Source organism: Pseudophryne corroboree, unplaced genomic scaffold, assembly GCF_028390025.1.
Source record: "Pseudophryne corroboree isolate aPseCor3 unplaced genomic scaffold, aPseCor3.hap2 scaffold_982, whole genome shotgun sequence".
Taxonomy (NCBI): Eukaryota; Metazoa; Chordata; class Amphibia; order Anura; family Myobatrachidae; genus Pseudophryne; species Pseudophryne corroboree.
The window spans coordinates 175081-197375 of NW_026970562.1; the positions used below are offsets into that span (position 1 = coordinate 175081).

Genomic DNA, 22295 nt, shown 5'->3' on the forward strand with positions numbered 1-22295 from the left:
TTTCCTTAGAGGTATAGCCACCTCAATTCTTATTAGGAAGCAAAGTGTCTGTCATAATGGTTTATCCAATTCATCTAAGAAATAATATATTCCATGTGTCAGAGATTCATTACTCTCTATTTACACTGTTAAAGAGTTAATTCTTATTATGTTACAGTGTAATGAAATTATCATATAGGGAGATGTGGCAATTCCATGTGCTATATATATAATAACCCTTAGTGGTCCAGATTCCACAATGAGGAATTTTCTTATAAACCGCTGAAACACACAGCTGTTTGACTGACTTCCAAATATATCTATCTCACTTTGTAACAGTCTTATGATAGAGAAACTGTTACATATTCGGTCACTTAGTTATCTAAAGGTAAACAGACTCAGTGTGAGGGTAATATAATATATCAAATGCGCTGTCAATAATCGTGGTAACTGGTGTAATAATGTGGTATATTGAGTATGCTAGTAAGGCATATAACTGCTCTCCAGCCTTTAAGTGTTACCAATCAATTTGTTACACTGTAAAGGATTTATGGTGTCCTGTTAGGACATGCAGCTGCTAGGCTGACTCAAAGATTTATCCATTTGTAACAATTATGTAACAGTTATATACATGTTACTGGTATTACATAGAAATAGTATGACACAGGCCAGCAGTCCCATGTGTCTAGATTCCACAATAGGAGATTTTCTTTGTCTTATAAACTGCTGGAACACACAGCTGCTAGACTGACTTCAAATATATATATTACTTTGTAACAGTCTTATAGTAAAGAGACTGTTACACACTGTCATTTAGTTATCTCAAGGTTAGCAGATTCTGTGTGAGGATAGTGTTCTGTTAGAACATGCAGCTGCTAGGCTGACTCATAGAAAATGTATCCATTTGTAACAAATGACACATACAGCATTAAATTAATATCTATAGCAGCCCATGTGACATCTCTACTCTTATCATAATTGTCTGGTTATTGCCAATCTGGACAGCAGGAGTGATATATATTCACTAGTCCCAATATCCCATCATATAAATATACCCACACTGATATACTTTCTTATCAAGAGTTATTAGTAGCTATCTGTATGCACTTTAGACATTGTATCTGCTAAGTGACATCATATCTAGTGTATTCCTTTCTTATAGCTCAGCTTCTATTCCCTATTAGTGGAGACTAACAGCTAACATCATAATCATATATTTTTGTTTTATAACATTTCACATGAGTCAAATACACGCGGACACGCCGTGCCCTACACGTGTGTTTCACTGCATCTATGGCAACTTACATTAAAGCTAACAAGAAAGCACACTCGTTCTGTCTTTAAACTGATAAAAGAAACCCCAATAATATGGGGCATGCAAAAATTGAGATAAAACTCAGTTTTGCTCCTCTCCACGGAAATCTTTAATAAAAGGCGAAATATTTGTTAGTTCTGAAGAGAAACCAGAGCATGACCAAGATTCCAGCTGTCGCCTGAGTGCCATGCCAGCAGTTCTCATTGAGCTCAAAGTGAGCACCCAATTTGAAAGAAAGATAGCAGATTTCTCACCAGGCTTCCCCTAGCTATAAACATGGTTTGTACTCTTTTCCATGTGTTCCCAGATCTTTCAAGCAATTAGTATAGTCAAGAAAGTTCTGTTTGAAAAGAAACAAACATTTACTGTCATTTCTATGCAAATGAGCTTACATTAAAGCACACTCGTTCTATCTTTAAACAGATAAAATAAAACCCCAATAAGATGGGGAATGCAAAATTTGAGATAAAACTCAGTTTTGCTCCTCTCCACGGAAATCTTTAGTAAAAGGCGAAAGATTTGTTCGTTCTGAAGAGAAACCAGAGCATGACCAAGATTCCACCTGTCGCCTGAGTGCCATGCCAGCAGTCCTCATTCAGCTCAAAGTGAGCACCCAATTTGAAAGAAAGAAAGCAGATTTCTCACCAGGCTTCCCCTTGCTATAAGCATGGTTTGTACTCTTTTCCATGTGCTCCCAGATCTTTCAAGCAAGTAGCATGGTCAAGAAAGTTCTGTTTGAAAAGAAACAGACATTTACTGTCATTGTTATACAAATAAACTTACATTAAAGCCAACAAGAAAGCACACTCATTCTGTCCTTAAACTGATAAAAGAAACCCCAATAATATGGGGCATGCAAAAATTGAGATAAAACTCAGTTTTGCTCCTCTCCACGGAAATCTTTAATAAATGGCGAAAGATTTGTTCATTCTGAAGAGAAACCAGAGCATGACCAATATTCCACCTGTCGCCTGAGTGCCATGCCAGCAGTCCTCATTCAGATCAAAGTGAGCGCCCAATTTGAAAGAAAGCAGATTTCTCACCTGGCTTCTCCTTGCTATAAGCATGGTTTGTACTGTATTCCATGTGCTCCCAGATCTTTCAAGCAAGTAGCATGGTCAAGAAAGTTCTGTTTGAAAAGAAACAAACATTTACTGTAATTTCTATGCAAATGAGCTTTCATTAAAGCACACTCATTCTATCTTTAAACCGATAAAAGAAAATCCAAAAAGATGGGGCATGCAAAAATTGAGGTAAAACTCAGTTTTGCTCCTCTCCACGGAAATCTTTAGTAAAAGGCGAAAGATTTGTTCGTTCTGAAGAGAAGCCAGAGCATGACCAAGATTTTCATCTGAAAATATGTGTTCTCCCTGCAGTTGTTGTCCCCAGATGAGAGTTCCCTTGTGCTGCCTCAGTTGAATCTCCTTTACTTGACAGAGATGTGCCTGAGCAGTGGCCCTCCCCAGCCCTATCCCAAATCATACTTATTTTGCATAGGAGATACCATGGTCATGAAGATTGTTCTCCCAGGGTGAGGTTCATTCATTGCATTCTGGGTATGCTGACCCCTGTGATTTCCCCAATGTGGGAAACTCGACTGCATTATTTGTGGTAGTGGGGGACTGTGTTTGTGCTTTCCTCTGGTCAGCTCTGGTAAAAGTCAGATTTCTTTGTCTCAGATCTTCCTCTAGCCTTGTTCTTCTTTCGAGAGTTCCCTTGTGCTGCCTCAGTTGGATCTCCTTCACTTGACAGGGGGTGCCCGAGCAGCAATCCTCCACAGCTCTAGCCCAACTCCTACTTACCTGCCAGGTGAGATACTATGATCTTCACTGTTAGGGCAATCAGGATGTGGAATTCCCTGCCAGGGAAGGTGGTAATGGCGGACTCTGTAATTGGATTTAAAAAAGGAATGGATACATTTCTGAATGAAAAAGCTATCTAAGGTTATAATACTTAAAATATCAACATGGTTAATCCGGGGGTAACATGAGTTATAGTAGCTAACTAGTCATAAAACATTATTCAGCAAGTATGTAGAATCATCACAACTTAAAACAGGTTGAACACGATGGGCAATTTGCCTCTATTCAACCTCAAAAACTATGTTACTATATGTTACTATATTACTATGTTACTGTAGTATACAGAAAACCAAAATGCAATGAACAGTGATAGTGAGCACTGATGAGGATACTAGAACTGACACTGAGCAGCAAGATGCAGCACTGGACTATTAGTAATGTACTGTAGTATGCTGAGCACCACAATGCAGCACAAGACAATGAGCAGTGATACTGAGCACTGATGAGGATACTACTGAGAACTGACACTGAGCAGGAGAGACACACTACTAGTATTACTGAGCAGCAATAAGTAACCACTGATACTGAGCACTGATATTGAGATTTCCACTGAGAGAACATAGCCACGTCCATTCCGCTCTCTCTTCAATGCACGAGTAAAAATGGCGGCAACGCGCAGCTCTTTATATGGAATCCGAATCTCGCGAGAATCCGACAGCGGGATGATGACATTTTCCCTTGTTCAGGTTTTGCGAGTCAGGCGGGAACAACCGAGCCTGCCTCGGACCAGTGTAAACAACGTGGAGTTCGTGGGGAATTCGGTTCTCGGAGAACCGAACCCGCTCCTCTCTACCTTATACCAATCAATTTTTTTATTTTCAATCTAAGCCCCTGCAGTTTTCTGTAAGCATCTGCTTCGCTATGATGATCAACAAGTCACAAGGGCAAACACTCAGGGCTTGAGGCGTAGATCTTAGGACCAGCTGCTACAAGCATGGCAGAGGTGTCACTATCACTGGTGACACCCAGAGAGGTGGCGAGGGAGATTGTAATGCAGTGCGCGCAGATAAGCAGCGCAATGGTAAAAAGGAGGCATGGTTTCATAGGTAGGGGCGTGGCCTGGTGGCCTGAATCTACATTTTGTTGCTCCGGGTGTCCCGGGGGTTGGGGGCTGCACCCGGGGACTAGTGTGTGAGCGGTGCTGGCTCCTGCACAGTGAAAGGGCATGGCCACCCAGCATGACGCCTCCCTTCTTGACCATGCTGTAATTGCAGTCGCACTGCAGTTCAGCGTGATCATAAAAAATGGTGTAGCCTCCTGCTGGTGCAGACTGTATGTGCGCGCAGGAAGCCGCCACCATTTTTGTGATCACAGCGGCTGAATGTGATGTCATACAGCCGCTGTGACCACGCCCCCTGTGTCTACTCCGTTGCAGACCCCATTTTGAAGCCTTGCCCCCGCACCGCTCCATCCCTGACTTGGAAATGGAGTGTTGCTGACCCACCTATCCCCCCCCGCCCCGATTGACAGGCAGAGGCGATCGCATTCTCTGCGGGGTGCCGCAGAAAATGCAGGCACATGCGTATGCTCTTAGCAATTTTTGCAGTTGGATCGCTTATTGTGATTGCAATCCAACCTGAATCAGGCCCTATTACCTATCACAATGCGCTGCGGGCAGTACAAAATTGGGTTAATATAGGAGAAAAACCCCCAGACCTGTGCTCCTTAACTGTACCTGGTGGCTAGTGGAGCGGCTGCCCAGTAATCAGTGTCCACGCCAGTGCGCACACGGTCCACCCCCTACGGCCACGCTCCCCTTCATCAGCGGCCTCGTGATCCGGAAGGGTGGTGTGTGTGTGACTGACCTTAGGATGAAACCGGACCCTCCGCTGCAGTGACCCAGCAACCAGGGCACGGGAGTATACAGCGCCGCTGGGAGTGATGAAGCTGCAGTAAAGATGTCTATTAGACCTAGCCTGCTGCAGCCCTTGTAGATTCTCATAAAACAAGTTCTTCTTTTCTTGTCAAAATTTATAGCTAAGAATAGGCTGCCTGAGGCAGGCCCCTGTTAAGTGGCCTGCTACTGAAGGCACCAACTACAAACTGAGCTCCCTGTTCATGGAAGCGGGGTTATAGAGGAGAATGCACTGAGCATCTTGGGAACAGTCAAAAGCTTTGAGCCGGTTGGTGCCTCAGATCAAGATCCTACTCTACACCCCAATGTGAATCCTTGTGGAGTCCAGTGTACCCCACAGAAGAAATTAATGTGTCACACCCATTGGCAGCAACCTTAGAATAGCTGCTGACGGGCACAATTGAGAAAGGAAGGGGGGGGGGGACATTTGAATCCAGCACATAAATGCAATTCAAATATGTAATTTGTACCTTTCTATTTTAAAATATAATGGATGAACCTCACCCTGTGAGAACAATCTTCATGATCAAGAGATCTCATATGCAAAATAAGTATGAGTTGGGATAGGGCTGGGGAGGGTGGCTGCTCGGGCAGCCCCTCCCCCGTCAAGTTAAGGAGATTCAACTGAGGAAGCACAAGGGAACTCTCGTCTGGGGACAACAACTGCAGGGAGACCACATCTGTTCAGATGAACATGGGAGGGTGGAAGGCTGCCTAATACTGAAGCACCATCAAATATCAAACCATATGCAACATCTAGTACAAGCCTTCCTGGGGGAAGGTCTGCAGCAGACGGATTTGCATACAGTGATGTTATTCAAGCAGTGGGCCAAAGTTGGCTGGAACCCTCATCTGCATATGAAAAGAGAAAAGGGGCGTGCAGGGCATGGCGGCCTTTTGCAGTGCTTGGATGACCCCTAGTTCTCATTAAACACCCCCACCCTCCTTTGGTGTGGGGCTCATGTTGGCCATGCCCCATCCCCTGAAGCATTCAAGCTGATTTCTTGCAGCAGCTGGGCACTGTAACAGCTCCAGAGCTGTTCTGTAAGGCAAGTAAAAGGGTGTGGGCCCTGCAGCACCACCTGTAGTTTGCATTGTGCGTTGGAAGGCACAAAGTAAGCAGACGGGAGGAGAAGTCAGGATAGTGCGCAAGGGCATCCTTTTCTCTTAGTCCGTAGAGGATGCTGGGGTCACATTAAGAACCATGGGGTATAGACGGGATCCGCAAGAGACATGGGCACTTTAAGACTATCAAAGGGTGTGAACTGGCTCCTCCCTCTATGCCCCTCCTCCAGACTCCAGTTATAGGAACTGTGCCCATGGAGACGGACATTTCGAGGAAAGGATTTATTGTTAAACTAAGGTGAGCATCTTACCAGCTCACACCTTAAGCATGCCGCAGAACGTGGCATTCAACAGAACACAAGCCAACGGCATGAATAATTGCAGCAAAAAGCTGACCAGAACCATAACACAACATGTGTATAACCACAAGTAATAACTGCAGACACAGTATGGACTGGGACGGGTGCCCAGCATCCTCTACAGACTAAGAGAAAAGGATTTACCGGTAGGTATTAAAATCCTATTTTCTCATACGACCTAGAGGATGCTGGGGTCACATTAAGAACCATGGGGTTATACCAAAGCTCTTGAACGGGTGGAAGAGTGCGTACGACTCTGCAGCACCGAATGACCCAACTTGAGGTTATCATCGGCCAAGGTATCAAACTTGTAAAACTTAGCAAAAGTGTTTACTAAATAGCTGCTCGGCAAAGTTGCAATGCCGAGACTCCCCGACCAGCTGCCCAGGATGAACCCACCTTTCTAGTAGAATGGGTCTTCACCTAATTCAGTAACGGCAATCCTGCCATGGAATGAGCATGCTGAATCTTACCACAGATCCAGCGCATAATGGTCTACATGGAAGCAGGACACCCAATCCTGTTGGGAGCATACAGGACAAACAGAGCCTCTGTTTTCCTAATCTGAACCGTTCTGGTGACATAAATTTTCAAAGTTCTGACCACAGCCAGAGACTTTGACTCAACGAAGGTGTCAGTGGCCAAAGGCACCATGTGGAAAGATGAACCACCTTCGGCAGAAATTGTTGACGTGTCCTCAATTCTGCTCTATCTTCATGAAAGATCAAATAAAGGCTCTTGTGATACTGCATGGTTTGTACTGTTTTCCATGTGCTCCCAGATCTTTCAAGCAAGTAGCATGGTCAAGAAAGTTCTGTTTGAAAAGAAACAAACATTTACTGTCATTGTTATGCAAATAAACTTACATTAAAGCTAACCAGAAAGCACACTCGTTCTGTCTTTAAACTGATAAAAGAAACCCCAATAATATGGGCATACCTCCCAACTTTGTCGGCTCGCAAAGAGGGACACACGCGCGGCGAAGTCGCACGCGCTCCCAAAAAGGGCGTGGCCTAAGTAAAAAGGGGCATGGCTTCGCGGGAGGACCCGCGATCGCGAGTCACGCCCCCGTTTTCTGCACTGAGGGGGCATGCCCAGCGCTCTGTGAGCCGCTGGCATGCCACCTCTCCCTCTGACTTCAGTGAATAGACGCTGTGCGCACAGCGACTATTCACCGCTGCTCTGCTAAGCAGGGCAGCGACAGACAGAGCCTCCCAACTGTCCTCCCCACCGCGGGACACTGCGGCCCGCAGGTGGGACAGCGGGACAGTCCCCAAAAAACGGGACTGTCCCGCGAAAATCGGGACAGTTGGGAGGTATGATATGGGGCATGCAAAAATTGAGATAAAACTCAGTTTTGCTCCTCTCCACGGAAATCTTTAGTAAAAGGCGAAAGATTTGTTCGTTCTGAAGAGAAACCAGAGCATGACCAAGATTCCACCTGTCGCCTGAGTGCCATGCCAGCAGTCCTCATTCAGCTCAAAGTGAGCACCCAATTTGAAAGAAAGAAAGCAGATTTCTCACCAGGCTTCCCCTTGCTATAAACATGGTTTGTACTCTTTTCCATGTGCTCCCAGATCTTTCAAGCAATTAGTATGGTCAAGAAAGTTCTGCTTGAAAAGAAACAGACATTTATTGTCATTGTTATGCAAATAAACTTACATTAAAGCTAACAAGAAAGCACACTCGTTCTGTCTTTAAACTGATAAAAGAAACCCCAATAATATGGGGCATGCAAAAATTGAGATAAAACTCAGTTTTGCTCCTCTCCACGGATAATCTTTAATAAAAGGCGAAAGATTTGTTCATTCTGAAGAGAAACCAGAGCATGACCAAGATTCCACCTGTCGCCTGAGTGCTGTGCCAGCAGTCCTCATTCAGATCAAAGTGAGCGCCCAATTTGAAAGAAAGCAGATTTCTCACCTGGCTTCTCCTTGCTATAAGCATGGTTTGTACTGTATTCCATGTGCTCCCAGATCTTTAAAGCAAGTAGCATTGTCAAGAAAGTTCTGTTTGAACATAAATAAACATTTACTGTCATTTCTATGCAAATGAGCTTACATTAAAGCACACTCATTCTATCTTTAAACCGGTAAAAGAAACCCCAAAAAGATGGGGCATGCAAAAATTGAGATAAAACTCGGTTTTGCTCCTCTCCACGGAAATCTTTAGTAAGAGGCGAAAGATTTGTTCGTTCTGAAGAGAAACCAGAGCATGACCAAGATTTTTATCTGAAAATATGTGTTCTCCCTGCAGTTGTTGTCCCCAGATGAGAGTTCCCTTGTGCTGCCTCAGCTGAATCTCCTTTACTTGACAGAGATGTGCCTGAGCAGCGGCCCTCCCCAGCCCTATCCCAAATCATACTTATTTTGCATAGGCGATACCATGGTCATGAAGATTGTTCTCCCAGGGTGAGGTTCATTCATTGCATTCTGGGTATGCTGACCCCTGTGATTTCCCCAAATGTGGGAAACTCAACTGCATTATTTGTGGTAGTGGGGGACTGTGTTTGTGCTTTCCTCTGGTCAGCTCTGGTAAAAGTCAGATTTCTTTGTCTCAGATCTTCCTCTAGCCTTGTTCTTTTTTTGAGAGTTTCCTTGTGCTGCCTCAGTTGGATTTCCTTCACTTGACAGGGGGGTGCCCGAGCAGCGACCCTCCCCAGCTCTAGCCCAACTCCTACTTACCTGCCAGGTGAGATACTATGATCAGGAAGGTGCTTCTCCCAGGGCAAGGCTCACCCATTGCACTCTGGGTGTGCTGCTCCTACGATTTCCCCAAATGTGGGACACTTGACTACATAATTTGTGTTTCCTCTGGTTGGCTACTCGTATAATTCAGATCTCTTTGTCTCAGGTCTCTCTCCAGCCTAGTTTGCTGTCTGTTTCCACTTCTCTTTTCTTGAGCCCCTGCCCTTGCCCTTGTGCACTCTCCTGACTTCTCCTGTCTGCTTACTTTGTGCCTTCCAACGCACAATGCAAACTACAGGTAGTGCTGCAGGGCCAACACCCTTTTACTTGCCTTACAGAGCAGCTCTGGAGCTGTTACAGTGCCCAGCTGCTGCAAGAAATCAGCTTGAATGCTTCAGGGGCTGGGGCATAGCCAACATGAGCCCCACACCGACGGAGGGTGGAGGTGTTTAATGCGAACTAAGGGTCATCCAAGCGCCGCAAAAGGCCGCCATGCCCTGCATACCCCTTTTCTCTTTTCATATGCAGATGAGGGTTCCAGCCAACTTTGGCCCACTGCTTGGATGACATCACCGTATGCAAATCCGTCTTCTGCAGACCTTTTCCCAGGAATGCTTGTACTAGTTGTTGCATTTGGTTTGTTGTTTGGGGGTGCTTCAGTATTAGGCAGCCTTCTGCTCTCCCATGTTCATCTGAAAATATGTGTTCTCCCTGCAGTTGTTGTCCCCAGATGAGAGTTCCCTTGTGCTGCCTCAGTTGAATCTCCTTTACTTGACAGAGATGTGCCTGAGCAGCGGCCCTCCCCAGCCCTATCCCAAATCATACTTATTTTGCATAGGAGATACCATTGTCATGAAGATTGTTCTCCCAGGGTGAGGTTCATTCATTGCATTCTGGGTATGCTGACCCCTGTCATTTCCCCAAATGTGGGAAACTCGACTGCATTATTTGTGGTAGTGGGGGACTGTGTTTGTGCTTTCCTCTGGTCAGCTCTGGTAAAAGTCAGATTTCTTTGTCTCAGATCTTCCTCTAGCCTTGTTCTTTTTTCGAGAGTTTCCTTGTGCTGCCTCAGTTGGATCTCCTTCACTTGACAGGGGGGTGCCCGAACAGCGACCCTCCCCAGCTCTAGCCCAACTCCTACTTACCTGCCAGGTGAGATACTATGATCAGGAAGGTGTTTCTCCCAGGGCAAGGCTCACCCAATGCACTCTGGGTGTGCTGCTCCTACGATTTCCCCAAATGTGGGACACTTGATTACATAATTTGTGTTTCCTCTGGTCGGCTCTCGTATAATTCAGATCTCTTTGTCTCAGGTCTCTCTCCAGCCTAGTTTGCTGTCTGTTTCCACTTCTCTTTTCTTGAGCCGCTCCCTTCTATGCCCTTGTGCACTATCCTGACTTCTCCCGTCTGCTTACTTTGTGCCTTCCAACGCACAATGCAAACTACAGGTAGTGCTGCAGGGCCCACACCCTTTTACTTGCTTTACAGAGCAGCTCTGGAGCTGTTACAGTGCCCAGCTGCTGCAAGAAATCAGCTTGAATGCTTCAGGGGCTGGGGCATAGCCAACATGAGCCCCACACCGAAGGAAGGTGGAGGTGTTTAATGCAAACTAGGGGTCATCCAAGCGCCGCAAAAGGCCGCCATGCCCTGCACACCCCTTTTTTATTTTCATATGCAGACGAGGGTTGAAGCCAACTTTGACCCACTGCTTGGATGACATCACCATATGCAAATCCATCTGCTGCAGGCCTTCCCCCAGGAATGCTTGCACTAGTAGTTGCATTTGGTTTGTTGTTTGGGGGTGCTTCAGTGTTAGGCAGCCTTCTGCCCTCCCATGTTCATCTGAAAATATGTGTTCTCCCTGCAGTTGTTGTCCCCAGATGAGAGTTCCCTTGTGTTGCCTCAGTTGAATCTCCTTTACTTGACAGAGATGTGCCTGAGCAGCGGCCCTCCCCAGCCCTATCCCAAATCATACTTATTTTGCATAGGAGATACCATGGTCATGAAGATTGTTCTCCCAGGGTGAGGTTCATTCATTGCACTCTGGGTATGCTGACCCCTGTGATTTCCCCAAATGTGGGAAACTCGACTGCATTATTTGTGGTTGTGGGGGACTGCGTTTGTGCTTTCCTCTGGTCAGCTCTGGTAAAAGTCAGATTTCTTTGTCTCAGATCTTCCTCTAGCCTTGTTCTTCTTTCGAGAGTTCTCTTGTGCTGCCTCAGTTGGATCTCCTTCACTTGACAGGGGGTGCCCGAGCAGCAATCCTCCACAGCTCTAGCCCAACTCCTACTTACCTGCCAGGTGAGATACTATGATGTTCACTGTTAGGGCAATCAGGATGTGGAATTCCCTGCCAGGGAAGGTGGTAATGGCGGACTCTGTAATTGGATTTAAAAAAGGAATGGATACATTTCTGAATGAAAAAGCTATCCAATGTTATAATACTTAAAATATCAACATGGTTAATCCGGGGGTAACATGAGTTATAGTAGCTAACTAGTCATAAAACATTATTCAGCAAGTATGTAGAATCATCACAACTTAAAACAGGTTGAACACGATGGGCAATTTGCCTCTATTCAACCTCAAAAACTATGTTACTATATGTTACTATATTACTATGTTACTGTAGTATACAGAACACCACAATGTAATGAGCAGTGATAGTGAGCACTGATGAGGATACTAGAACTGACACTGAGCAGCAAGATGCAGCACTGGACTATTAGTAATGTACTGTAGTATGCTGAGCACCACAATGCAGCACAAGACAATGAGCAGTGATACTGAGCACTGATGAGGATACTACTGAGAACTGACACTGAGCAGGAGAGACACACTACTAGTATTACTGAGCAGCAATAAGTAACCACTGATACTGAGCACTGATATTGAGATTTCCACTGAGAGAACATAGCCACGTCCTCTCCGCTCTCTCTTCAATGCACGAGTAAAAATGGCGGCAACGCGCAGCTCTTTATATGGAATCCGAATCTCGAGAGAATCCGACAGCGGGATGATGACATTTTCCCTTGTTCAGGTTTTCCGAGTCAGGCGGGAACAACCGAGCCTGCCTCGGACCAGTGTAAACCACGTGGAGTTCGTCGGGAATTCGGTTCTCGGAGAACCGAACCCGCTCCTCTCTACCTTATACCCATCAATTTTTTTATTTTCAATCTAAGCCCCTGCAGTTTTCTGTAAGCATATGCTTCGCTATGATGATCAACAAGTCACAAGGGCAAACACTCAGGGCTTGAGGCGTAGATCTTAGGACCAGCTGCTACAAGCATGGCAGAGGTGTCACTATCACTGGTGACACCCAGAGAGGTGGCGAAGGAGATTGTAATGCAGTGCGCGCAGATAAGCAGCGCAATGGTAAAAAGGAGGCATGGTTTCATAGGTAGGGGCGTGGCCTGGTGGCCTGAATCTACATTTTGTTGCTCCGGGTGTCCCGGGGGTTGGGGGCTGCACCCGGGGACTAGTGTGTGTGCGGTGCTGGCTCCTGCACAGTGACAGGGCATGGCCACCCAGCATGACGCCTCCATTCTTGACCATGCTGTAATTGCAGTCGCACTGCAGTTCAGCGTGATCATAAAAAATGGTGTAGCCTCCTGCTGGTGCAGACTGTATGTGCGCGCAGGAAGCCGCCACCATTTTTGTGATCACAGCGGCTGAATGTGATGTCATACAGCCGCTGTGACCACGCCCCCTGTGTCTCCTCCGTTGCAGACCCCATTTTGAAGCCTTGCCCCCGCACCGCTCCATCCCTGACTTGGAAATGGAGTGTTGCTGACCCCCCTCTCCCCCCCCCGCCCCGATTGACAGGCAGAGGCGATCGCATTCTCTGCGGGGTGCCGCAGAAAATGCAGGCACATGCGTATGCTGTTAGCAATTTTTGCAGTTGGATCGCTTATTGTGATTGCATTCCAACCTGAATCAGGCCCTATTACCTATCACAATGCGCTGCGGGCAGTACAAAATTGGGTTAATATAGGAGTAAAACTCCCAGACCTGTGCTCCTTAACTGTACCTGGTGGCTAGTGGAGCGGCTGCCCAGTAATCAGTGTCCACGCCAGTGCGCACACGGTCCACCCCCTACGGCCACGCTCCCCTTCATCAGCGGCCTCGTGATCCGGAAGGGCGGTGTGTGTGTGACTGACCTTAGGAAGAAACTGGAGCCTCCGCTGCAGTGACCCAGCAACCAGGGCACGGGAGTATACAGCGCCGCTGGGAGTGATGAAGCTGCAGTAAAGATGTCTATTAGACCTAGCCTGCTGCAGCCCTTGTAGATTCTCATAAAACAAGTTCTTCTTTTCTTGTCAAAATTAATAGCTAAGAATAGGCTGCCTGAGGCAGGCCCCTGTTAAGTGGCCTGCTACTGAAGGCACCAACTACAAACTGAGCTCCCTGTTCATGGAAGCGGGGTTATAGAGGAGGATGCGCTGAGCATCTTGGGAACAGTCAAAAGCTTTGAGCCGGTTGGTGCCTCAGATCAAGATCCTACTCTACACCCCAATGTGAATCCTTGTGGAGTCCAGTGTACCCCACAGAAGAAATTAATGTGTCACACCCATTGGCAGCAACCTTAGAATAGCTGCTGACGGGCACAATTGAGAAAGGAAGGGGGGGGGGGACATTTGAATCCAGCACATAGATGCAATTCAAATATGTAATTTGTACCTTCCTATTTTAAAATATAATGGATGAACCTCACCCTGTGAGAACAATCTTCATGATCAAGAGATCTCATATGCAAAATAAGTATGAGTTGGGATAGGGCTGGGGAGGGTGGCTGCTCGGGCAGCCCCTCCCCCGTCAAGTTAAGGAGATTCAACTGAGGACGCACAAGGGAACTCTCGTCTGGGGACAACAACTGCAGGGAGACCACATCTGTTCAGATGAACATGGGAGGGTGGAAGGCTGCCTAATATTGAAGCACCATCAAATATCAAACCATATGCAACAACTAGTACAAGCATTCCTGGGGGAAGGTCTGCAGAAGACGGATTTGCATACGGTGATGTCATCCAAGATGTGGGCCAAAGTTGGCTGGAACCCTCATCTGCATATGAAAAGAGAAAAGGGGCATGCAGGGCATGGCGGCCTTTTGCGGTGCTTGGATGACCCCTAGTTCGCATTAAACACCCCCACCCTCCTTTGGTGTGGGGCTCATGTTGGCCATGCCCCATCCCCTGAAGCATTCAAGCTGATTTCTTGCAGCAGCTGGGCACTGTAACAGCTCCAGAGCTGTTCTGTAAGGCAAGTAAAAGGGTGTGGGCCCTGCAGCACCACCTGTAGTTCGCATTGTGCGTTGGAAGGCACAAAGTAAGCAGACGGGAGGAGAAGTCAGGATAGTGCGCAAGGGCATCCTTTTCTCTTAGTCCGTAGAGGATGCTGGGGTCACATTAAGAACCATGGGGTATAGACGGGATCCGCAAGAGACATGGGCACTTTAAGACTTTCAAAGGGTGTGAACTGGCTCCTCCCTCTATGCCCCTCCTCCAGACTCCAGTTATAGGAACTGTGCCCAGGGAGACGGACATTTCGAGGAAAGGATTTATTGTTAAACTAAGGTGAGCATCTTACCAGCTCACACCTTAAGCATGCCGCAGAACGTGGCATTCAACAGAACACAAGCCAACGGCATGAACAATTGCAGCAAAAAGCTGACCAGAACCATAACATAACATGTGTATAACCACAAGTAATAACTGCAGACACAGTATGGACTGGGACGGGTACCCAGCATCCTCTACGGACTAAGAGAAAAGGATTTACCGGTAGGTATTAAAATCCTATTTTCTCATACGACCTAGAGGATGCTGGGGTCACATTAAGAACCATGGGGTTATACCAAAGCTCTTGAACGGGTGGGAGAGTGCGTACGACTCTGCAGCACCGAATGACCCAACTTGAGGTTATCATCAGCCAAGGTATCAAACTTGTAAAACTTAGCAAAAGTGTTTACTAAATAGCTGCTCGGCAAAGTTGCAATGCCGAGACTCCCCGACCAGCTGCCCAGGATGAACCCACCTTTCTAGTAGAATGGGTCTTCACCTAATTCAGTAACGGCAATCCTGCCATGGAATGAGCATGCTGAATCTTACCACAGATCCAGCGCATAATGGTCTACATGGAAGCAGGACACCCAATCCTGTTGGGAGCATACAGGACAAACAGAGCCTCTGTTTTCCTAATCTGAACCGTTCTGGTGACATAAATTTTCAAAGTTCTGACCACAGCCAGAGACTTTGACTCAACGAAGGTGTCAGTGGCCAAAGGCACCATGTGGAAAGATGAACCACCTTCGGCAGAAATTGTTGACGTGTCCTCAATTCTGCTCTATCTTCATGAAAGATCAAATAAAGGCTCTTGTGATACTGCATGGTTTGTACTGTTTTCCATGTGCTCCCAGATCTTTCAAGCAAGTAGCATGGTCAAGAAAGTTCTGTTTGAAAAGAAACAACATTTACTGTCATTGTTATAGAATTTGGGAGAAAAAACAAGAAGAAATCTGCACTGTTGACGCACTGGACAGAATGAATGAATCATAAAATATAACCTTTATTAAGTATGTATTAAAATTGGATAAATATTAATATTATTATCCCAAACTGCAGTGAAACATAAAGGTTAAAATCACAGAACTAACATACATGTGCATAAGAAGAATAAAGAGATGTGAAAAAAAGGTTTAAAAAGCGTGTCCGTGTGTGATTATTTTTGAAGGCACAACCCTGGCGGGGTTGTTTATATAGATATATATGTTGCTAATAATCACTTTCTAGCGTAATGTTATTAAATAGCTGTTAGTATCTATGTCGTCAGGTACCACTGGGTCGTATCCTATATACTCCCTTCACTCAATAGGGGTTACCTCCCGGGAAGCCATCCCCATTGGCGAATTTGTGGGGGTGATTGAGTATAACCGGTAAGCTAACCTCCAATTTGTGGGGTGCTTAGGTAGATGGGGATCACTTATTTCTCTGTGTCCCCTAAGACTATATTCCTAAATTCAATACCACAGGGGGATAGCTTTCTATATCGGATAAGGAATCACTTGATAGGGAAATCTCTATGCATCATGGAAAGATCATATTTATTAATATCCAAACTAAAAAAATGATGAATAGCTTTAATTTAGCTGTTTAGATATAGTTAATTGGCGAGATATACCAACAGGTGCGGTTGCCTTAAGGAATATGGCAATTCCAATATAAATAGCAGCCCTCCTTCATATAATCAGCCAGATCTTATTAAATCTGGTCCAGATATAGCCGTTCAGATATACTTAATTGACAACATATATCAATCGGTGGGGTTGCCTTAAGGAATATAGCAATTCCAATTCTCATATAAATAGCAACCTTCCTTCATATATTCAGCCAGATCTTATTTAATCTGATCTAGGCGTAGGCAATAATGCTTTCCTTAGAGGTATAGCCACCTCAATTCTTATTAGGAAGCAAAGTGTCTGTCATAATGGTTTATCCAATTCATCTAAGAAATAATATATTCCATGTGTCAGAGATTCATTACTCTCTATTTACACTGTTAAAGAGTTAATTCTTATTATGTTACAGTGTAATGAAATTATCATATAGGGAGATGTGGCAATTCCATGTGCTATATATATAATAACCCTTAGTGGTCCAGATTCCACAATGAGGAATTTTCTTATAAACCGCTGAAACACACAGCTGTTTGACTGACTTCCAAATATATCTATCTCACTTTGTAACAGTCTTATGATAGAGAAACTGTTACATATTCGGTCACTTAGTTATCTAAAGGTAAACAGACTCAGTGTGAGGGTAATATAATATATCAAATGCGCTGTCAATAATCGTGGTAACTGGTGTAATAATGTGGTATATTGAGTATGCTAGTAAGGCATATAACTGCTCTCCAGCCTTTAAGTGTTACCAATCAATTTGTTACACTGTAAAGGATTTATGGTGTCCTGTTAGGACATGCAGCTGCTAGGCTGACTCAAAGATTTATCCATTTGTAACAATTATGTAACAGTTATATACATGTTACTGGTATTACATAGAAATAGTATGACACAGGCCAGCAGTCCCATGTGTCTAGATTCCACAATAGGAGATTTTCTTTGTCTTATAAACTGCTGGAACACACAGCTGCTAGACTGACTTCAAATATATATATTACTTTGTAACAGTCTTATAGTAAAGAGACTGTTACACACTGTCATTTAGTTATCTCAAGGTTAGCAGATTCTGTGTGAGGATAGTGTTCTGTTAGAACATGCAGCTGCTAGGCTGACTCATAGAAAATGTATCCATTTGTAACAAATGACACATACAGCATTAAATTAATATCTATAGCAGCCCATGTGACATCTCTACTCTTATCATAATTGTCTGGTTATTGCCAATCTGGACAGCAGGAGTGATATATATTCACTAGTCCCAATATCCCATCATATAAATATACCCACACTGATATACTTTCTTATCAAGAGTTATTAGTAGCTATCTGTATGCACTTTAGACATTGTATCTGCTAAGTGACATCATATCTAGTGTATTCCTTTCTTATAGCTCAGCTTCTATTCCCTATTAGTGGAGACTAACAGCTAACATCATAATCATATATTTTTGTTTTATAACATTTCACATGAGTCAAATACACGCGGACACGCCGTGCCCTACACGTGTGTTTCACTGCATCTATGGCAACTTACATTAAAGCTAACAAGAAAGCACACTCGTTCTGTCTTTAAACTGATAAAAGAAACCCCAATAATATGGGGCATGCAAAAATTGAGATAAAACTCAGTTTTGCTCCTCTCCACGGAAATCTTTAATAAAAGGCGAAATATTTGTTAGTTCTGAAGAGAAACCAGAGCATGACCAAGATTCCACCTGTCGCCTGAGTGCCATGCCAGCAGTTCTCATTGAGCTCAAAGTGAGCACCCAATTTGAAAGAAAGATAGCAGATTTCTCACCAGGCTTCCCCTAGCTATAAACATGGTTTGTACTCTTTTCCATGTGTTCCCAGATCTTTCAAGCAATTAGTATAGTCAAGAAAGTTCTGTTTGAAAAGAAACAAACATTTACTGTCATTTCTATGCAAATGAGCTTACATTAAAGCACACTCGTTCTATCTTTAAACAGATAAAATAAAACCCCAATAAGATGGGGAATGCAAAATTTGAGATAAAACTCAGTTTTGCTCCTCTCCACGGAAATCTTTAGTAAAAGGCGAAAGATTTGTTCGTTCTGAAGAGAAACCAGAGCATGACCAAGATTCCACCTGTCGCCTGAGTGCCATGCCAGCAGTCCTCATTCAGCTCAAAGTGAGCACCCAATTTGAAAGAAAGAAAGCAGATTTCTCACCAGGCTTCCCCTTGCTATAAGCATGGTTTGTACTCTTTTCCATGTGCTCCCAGATCTTTCAAGCAAGTAGCATGGTCAAGAAAGTTCTGTTTGAAAAGAAACAGACATTTACTGTCATTGTTATACAAATAAACTTACATTAAAGCCAACAAGAAAGCACACTCATTCTGTCCTTAAACTGATAAAAGAAACCCCAATAATATGGGGCATGCAAAAATTGAGATAAAACTCAGTTTTGCTCCTCTCCACGGAAATCTTTAATAAATGGCGAAAGATTTGTTCATTCTGAAGAGAAACCAGAGCATGACCAATATTCCACCTGTCGCCTGAGTGCCATGCCAGCAGTCCTCATTCAGATCAAAGTGAGCGCCCAATTTGAAAGAAAGCAGATTTCTCACCTGGCTTCTCCTTGCTATAAGCATGGTTTGTACTGTATTCCATGTGCTCCCAGATCTTTCAAGCAAGTAGCATGGTCAAGAAAGTTCTGTTTGAAAAGAAACAAACATTTACTGTAATTTCTATGCAAATGAGCTTTCATTAAAGCACACTCATTCTATCTTTAAACCGATAAAAGAAAATCCAAAAAGATGGGGCATGCAAAAATTGAGGTAAAACTCAGTTTTGCTCCTCTCCACGGAAATCTTTAGTAAAAGGCGAAAGATTTGTTCGTTCTGAAGAGAAGCCAGAGCATGACCAAGATTTTCATCTGAAAATATGTGTTCTCCCTGCAGTTGTTGTCCCCAGATGAGAGTTCCCTTGTGCTGCCTCAGTTGAATCTCCTTTACTTGACAGAGATGTGCCTGAGCAGTGGCCCTCCCCAGCCCTATCCCAAATCATACTTATTTTGCATAGGAGATACCATGGTCATGAAGATTGTTCTCCCAGGGTGAGGTTCATTCATTGCATTCTGGGTATGCTGACCCCTGTGATTTCCCCAATGTGGGAAACTCGACTGCATTATTTGTGGTAGTGGGGGACTGTGTTTGTGCTTTCCTCTGGTCAGCTCTGGTAAAAGTCAGATTTCTTTGTCTCAGATCTTCCTCTAGCCTTGTTCTTCTTTCGAGAGTTCCCTTGTGCTGCCTCAGTTGGATCTCCTTCACTTGACAGGGGGTGCCCGAGCAGCAATCCTCCACAGCTCTAGCCCAACTCCTACTTACCTGCCAGGTGAGATACTATGATCTTCACTGTTAGGGCAATCAGGATGTGGAATTCCCTGCCAGGGAAGGTGGTAATGGCGGACTCTGTAATTGGATTTAAAAAAGGAATGGATACATTTCTGAATGAAAAAGCTATCTAAGGTTATAATACTTAAAATATCAACATGGTTAATCCGGGGGTAACATGAGTTATAGTAGCTAACTAGTCATAAAACATTATTCAGCAAGTATGTAGAATCATCACAACTTAAAACAGGTTGAACACGATGGGCAATTTGCCTCTATTCAACCTCAAAAACTATGTTACTATATGTTACTATATTACTATGTTACTGTAGTATACAGAAAACCAAAATGCAATGAACAGTGATAGTGAGCACTGATGAGGATACTAGAACTGACACTGAGCAGCAAGATGCAGCACTGGACTATTAGTAATGTACTGTAGTATGCTGAGCACCACAATGCAGCACAAGACAATGAGCAGTGATACTGAGCACTGATGAGGATACTACTGAGAACTGACACTGAGCAGGAGAGACACACTACTAGTATTACTGAGCAGCAATAAGTAACCACTGATACTGAGCACTGATATTGAGATTTCCACTGAGAGAACATAGCCACGTCCATTCCGCTCTCTCTTCAATGCACGAGTAAAAATGGCGGCAACGCGCAGCTCTTTATATGGAATCCGAATCTCGCGAGAATCCGACAGCGGGATGATGACATTTTCCCTTGTTCAGGTTTTGCGAGTCAGGCGGGAACAACCGAGCCTGCCTCGGACCAGTGTAAACAACGTGGAGTTCGTGGGGAATTCGGTTCTCGGAGAACCGAACCCGCTCCTCTCTACCTTATACCAATCAATTTTTTTATTTTCAATCTAAGCCCCTGCAGTTTTCTGTAAGCATCTGCTTCGCTATGATGATCAACAAGTCACAAGGGCAAACACTCAGGGCTTGAGGCGTAGATCTTAGGACCAGCTGCTACAAGCATGGCAGAGGTGTCACTATCACTGGTGACACCCAGAGAGGTGGCGAGGGAGATTGTAATGCAGTGCGCGCAGATAAGCAGCGCAATGGTAAAAAGGAGGCATGGTTTCATAGGTAGGGGCGTGGCCTGGTGGCCTGAATCTACATTTTGTTGCTCCGGGTGTCCCGGGGGTTGGGGGCTGCACCCGGGGACTAGTGTGTGAGCGGTGCTGGCTCCTGCACAGTGAAAGGGCATGGCCACCCAGCATGACGCCTCCCTTCTTGACCATGCTGTAATTGCAGTCGCACTGCAGTTCAGCGTGATCATAAAAAATGGTGTAGCCTCCTGCTGGTGCAGACTGTATGTGCGCGCAGGAAGCCGCCACCATTTTTGTGATCACAGCGGCTGAATGTGATGTCATACAGCCGCTGTGACCACGCCCCCTGTGTCTACTCCGTTGCAGACCCCATTTTGAAGCCTTGCCCCCGCACCGCTCCATCCCTGACTTGGAAATGGAGTGTTGCTGACCCACCTATCCCCCCCCGCCCCGATTGACAGGCAGAGGCGATCGCATTCTCTGCGGGGTGCCGCAGAAAATGCAGGCACATGCGTATGCTCTTAGCAATTTTTGCAGTTGGATCGCTTATTGTGATTGCAATCCAACCTGAATCAGGCCCTATTACCTATCACAATGCGCTGCGGGCAGTACAAAATTGGGTTAATATAGGAGAAAAACCCCCAGACCTGTGCTCCTTAACTGTACCTGGTGGCTAGTGGAGCGGCTGCCCAGTAATCAGTGTCCACGCCAGTGCGCACACGGTCCACCCCCTACGGCCACGCTCCCCTTCATCAGCGGCCTCGTGATCCGGAAGGGTGGTGTGTGTGTGACTGACCTTAGGATGAAACCGGACCCTCCGCTGCAGTGACCCAGCAACCAGGGCACGGGAGTATACAGCGCCGCTGGGAGTGATGAAGCTGCAGTAAAGATGTCTATTAGACCTAGCCTGCTGCAGCCCTTGTAGATTCTCATAAAACAAGTTCTTCTTTTCTTGTCAAAATTTATAGCTAAGAATAGGCTGCCTGAGGCAGGCCCCTGTTAAGTGGCCTGCTACTGAAGGCACCAACTACAAACTGAGCTCCCTGTTCATGGAAGCGGGGTTATAGAGGAGAATGCACTGAGCATCTTGGGAACAGTCAAAAGCTTTGAGCCGGTTGGTGCCTCAGATCAAGATCCTACTCTACACCCCAATGTGAATCCTTGTGGAGTCCAGTGTACCCCACAGAAGAAATTAATGTGTCACACCCATTGGCAGCAACCTTAGAATAGCTGCTGACGGGCACAATTGAGAAAGGAAGGGGGGGGGGGACATTTGAATCCAGCACATAAATGCAATTCAAATATGTAATTTGTACCTTTCTATTTTAAAATATAATGGATGAACCTCACCCTGTGAGAACAATCTTCATGATCAAGAGATCTCATATGCAAAATAAGTATGAGTTGGGATAGGGCTGGGGAGGGTGGCTGCTCGGGCAGCCCCTCCCCCGTCAAGTTAAGGAGATTCAACTGAGGAAGCACAAGGGAACTCTCGTCTGGGGACAACAACTGCAGGGAGACCACATCTGTTCAGATGAACATGGGAGGGTGGAAGGCTGCCTAATACTGAAGCACCATCAAA

General features: G+C 45.2%; 18 non-coding genes across 18 annotated transcripts; 7 read left to right on the plus strand and 11 right to left on the minus strand.

The window, feature by feature from the left end:
- Positions 1-1335: 1335 nt before the first annotated feature.
- LOC135048814 (U5 spliceosomal RNA) lies at positions 1336-1451 on the minus strand. Its single transcript, XR_010240610.1, has one exon. It is a non-coding gene; the product is annotated as a U5 spliceosomal RNA (small nuclear RNA).
- Positions 1452-1726: 275 nt separating this feature from the next.
- Positions 1727-1842, minus strand: LOC135048784 (U5 spliceosomal RNA). The gene has a single exon (XR_010240580.1). It is a non-coding gene; the product is annotated as a U5 spliceosomal RNA (small nuclear RNA).
- A 286-nt stretch (positions 1843-2128) lies between these two features.
- LOC135048808 (U5 spliceosomal RNA) lies at positions 2129-2244 on the minus strand. The gene has a single exon (XR_010240604.1). It is a non-coding gene; the product is annotated as a U5 spliceosomal RNA (small nuclear RNA).
- Positions 2245-2514: 270 nt separating this feature from the next.
- On the minus strand, positions 2515-2630 carry LOC135048790 (U5 spliceosomal RNA). The gene has a single exon (XR_010240586.1). It is a non-coding gene; the product is annotated as a U5 spliceosomal RNA (small nuclear RNA).
- Positions 2631-2774: 144 nt separating this feature from the next.
- Positions 2775-2937, plus strand: LOC135048827 (U1 spliceosomal RNA). The gene has a single exon (XR_010240622.1). It is a non-coding gene; the product is annotated as a U1 spliceosomal RNA (small nuclear RNA).
- A 4812-nt stretch (positions 2938-7749) lies between these two features.
- On the minus strand, positions 7750-7862 carry LOC135048820 (U5 spliceosomal RNA). Its single transcript, XR_010240615.1, has one exon. It is a non-coding gene; the product is annotated as a U5 spliceosomal RNA (small nuclear RNA).
- A 286-nt stretch (positions 7863-8148) lies between these two features.
- On the minus strand, positions 8149-8265 carry LOC135048825 (U5 spliceosomal RNA). Its single transcript, XR_010240620.1, has one exon. It is a non-coding gene; the product is annotated as a U5 spliceosomal RNA (small nuclear RNA).
- A 270-nt stretch (positions 8266-8535) lies between these two features.
- On the minus strand, positions 8536-8651 carry LOC135048793 (U5 spliceosomal RNA). The gene has a single exon (XR_010240589.1). It is a non-coding gene; the product is annotated as a U5 spliceosomal RNA (small nuclear RNA).
- Positions 8652-8795: 144 nt separating this feature from the next.
- On the plus strand, positions 8796-8959 carry LOC135048829 (U1 spliceosomal RNA). The gene has a single exon (XR_010240624.1). It is a non-coding gene; the product is annotated as a U1 spliceosomal RNA (small nuclear RNA).
- A 152-nt stretch (positions 8960-9111) lies between these two features.
- Positions 9112-9275, plus strand: LOC135048747 (U1 spliceosomal RNA). Its single transcript, XR_010240550.1, has one exon. It is a non-coding gene; the product is annotated as a U1 spliceosomal RNA (small nuclear RNA).
- A 668-nt stretch (positions 9276-9943) lies between these two features.
- Positions 9944-10107, plus strand: LOC135048863 (U1 spliceosomal RNA). The gene has a single exon (XR_010240659.1). It is a non-coding gene; the product is annotated as a U1 spliceosomal RNA (small nuclear RNA).
- Positions 10108-10259: 152 nt separating this feature from the next.
- Positions 10260-10422, plus strand: LOC135048766 (U1 spliceosomal RNA). The gene has a single exon (XR_010240566.1). It is a non-coding gene; the product is annotated as a U1 spliceosomal RNA (small nuclear RNA).
- Positions 10423-11093: 671 nt separating this feature from the next.
- LOC135048848 (U1 spliceosomal RNA) lies at positions 11094-11257 on the plus strand. Its single transcript, XR_010240643.1, has one exon. It is a non-coding gene; the product is annotated as a U1 spliceosomal RNA (small nuclear RNA).
- A 6626-nt stretch (positions 11258-17883) lies between these two features.
- LOC135048816 (U5 spliceosomal RNA) lies at positions 17884-17999 on the minus strand. Its single transcript, XR_010240612.1, has one exon. It is a non-coding gene; the product is annotated as a U5 spliceosomal RNA (small nuclear RNA).
- Positions 18000-18274: 275 nt separating this feature from the next.
- Positions 18275-18390, minus strand: LOC135048785 (U5 spliceosomal RNA). Its single transcript, XR_010240581.1, has one exon. It is a non-coding gene; the product is annotated as a U5 spliceosomal RNA (small nuclear RNA).
- A 286-nt stretch (positions 18391-18676) lies between these two features.
- LOC135048810 (U5 spliceosomal RNA) lies at positions 18677-18792 on the minus strand. The gene has a single exon (XR_010240606.1). It is a non-coding gene; the product is annotated as a U5 spliceosomal RNA (small nuclear RNA).
- Positions 18793-19062: 270 nt separating this feature from the next.
- LOC135048791 (U5 spliceosomal RNA) lies at positions 19063-19178 on the minus strand. Its single transcript, XR_010240587.1, has one exon. It is a non-coding gene; the product is annotated as a U5 spliceosomal RNA (small nuclear RNA).
- Positions 19179-19322: 144 nt separating this feature from the next.
- LOC135048828 (U1 spliceosomal RNA) lies at positions 19323-19485 on the plus strand. The gene has a single exon (XR_010240623.1). It is a non-coding gene; the product is annotated as a U1 spliceosomal RNA (small nuclear RNA).
- Positions 19486-22295: the final 2810 nt, after the last annotated feature.